Source organism: Pteropus vampyrus, unplaced genomic scaffold, assembly GCF_000151845.1.
Source record: "Pteropus vampyrus isolate Shadow unplaced genomic scaffold, Pvam_2.0 Scaffold33, whole genome shotgun sequence".
In the NCBI taxonomy this organism is placed as follows: Eukaryota; Metazoa; Chordata; class Mammalia; order Chiroptera; family Pteropodidae; genus Pteropus; species Pteropus vampyrus.
The window spans coordinates 9,202,747-9,204,907 of NW_011888814.1; positions in this window are offsets into that span (position 1 = coordinate 9,202,747).

Genomic DNA, 2,161 nt, shown 5'->3' on the forward strand with positions numbered 1-2,161 from the left:
ACACAGGAACTGGCATAGAGCAGGCACTCAATATATCTCATCGGATGAGTGACCTTTTCCAGTGGTTCCTCAATCAGAAAATTCAAGAAACCTAAAACATCCACTCCCGCACATTCTCATTACTCAAAAATTTTCTGCAAAACTACCCCCACCCCCCGCCCATGTTAACATTGTTAAATAATTTGATGTGAAAATAATGCTGATGTAACTCCTAAGAGGAATCTGGCCCTGTGAGAGCATAGCAAGCAAGGGGGAGGGGGAGTGAAGATGCTGGTGCCTGAACACGGGTCGGGCATTTTTAGCAGTTGCACACAGTCTGCTGTGGTCTTTAAAAGCCCCAGGGCTCAAACATGAGAACCAGATCAGTTCATGTTAAAGCCCAAAAAGCTCTGGGCAAGGAGGCCACGCTGTGTAGGTGGATTATGAAACCCTCAGTCGGGCCTAAGTCCCAGACTCCCTGGTGCCCTTGCGTGGAAGAGAACTTTAAAGCTGGTTATAAGACATTAGCCACCACCCTTCATTTAGGCTGTGAAGGCTAAAGCCCAGAGGCGTGGAGAGGCCCCGGGCCACATGGCTGGTGACATTGCACCCAGACTTCTGACTCTTGGTGGGGCTCATCCCCACCACTACCCTCTGCTCCCTGAGCTCTTCCTGCCCTGTCTTTACCATCCAGTCTCAAAACCTGAAAATTTTCATTTACACTCTGTGTATTTCCCTTTCCAGAACCATTTTTATAGAGCAATATTTAAGCCAAAGAAATTAATCTATAATTCTGAAATTTACCAGAATCTACCAAAATTGTTGCAGAAAACAGCCACAAAGTCATACTTTTTTTTTTTTTCTCCAAAATATTTTCTAAATTGACAAAAGTTAAGGGAGACTAATCACGTAATAGGATTCTTTACACCGGCCCTCAGGGTTCTCCTTGTATTAAACAGCTGTTAAACTCTGGATAATGAAAAATCTGAAGCAACCGTATCACCAACTAAGTGTGGTGGCCCAGGTGATATCTTTTACTTCTTCCAATGAAGTAGCTGAGTAGAGTGTCATTCTGTTCCACGGATGAGGAGCCGCACCAGGCTGGGTTGGTCCAGGCTGGGCTACGGGCGGGCTGTGAGTCCTGGCCTCTGGCCTTCCATCCACGCCAGTCCCAATACCTCCCACAAGGCCCAGCTTGCGCGGGCCTCTGGGACTGCTCCGCCCACCTGCCCCGCCTGCCTGCCCAGGCAGCACGAGATGATGCAGGAACGCGCCTGGTGCCCACCAAGCATCAAAACGTTTCCAGTGTTAACAGCAGAAACCCAGAGGTGCCTAAGCAAAGACAGGCTGCAGACGGGGCTGGGACTCAGCACACCCCCGAGCCTCAGGGAAGACTGCTGCTGATTGGTCAACTGAAGTCACGGGTCTACCTCCGGGTCAGCCAATCAGCGATGGCCAGGGAGACCCAACCCCGGGTGCAAAGCCTACCCCACAGTAGAAAAGGGACCTGGGGTACGGGTCCACCAAGTGGTGGTCATCATTTTCCTCCACTGCCCTGCAGTGCCTCTACCAAAGATCCTCCTAGAATGTCTTGAGTCACTAATTAGGGAGTCATTGAGTCAGTGGGGGTAACAACAGTGTACCCCCATTCTCACCATCTCCAATAGCCTCAAGATTTTTTGAAAAGCTTTATTGAGAAATGATTTACACACCATTACATACCAGAGCTCGATGGTCTTTAGTGTTCACAGAGTTGTACAAACATCACCATAATCTAATTTTAGAACATTTTCCTCATCCCCCAAAGGAAAGGGGTTGCTTTAACACTTTTCCCTCAAAAATAATTTGACACGGGTTACATAAAAGATGGATGCAATGAAATAAAAATAAGAATGAGGAATCAAGACCAAATACAAGGCTGCCACACGTTTGCCAACTGCGGGTGATGTGATGAAGATTCTCATTTCGTTCTGCCCTTGGGGAAGTGGTTCCTGTCACCGAAAGAAAAGAAAGAGCCATCAGTCACTCAAAAGAAAGCACTAAATATGTACATGAAAAGTTTCAGGGAACTCCGAGTTATTTTCCATTCAGCATCTTTATGGCCAAAGCAATAGCTTCACTTAGTTCCTTAGCCTTTTAAGACCTCAAGCATTGCTTTAAAACAGCTCTGTTTTGAAGGTGT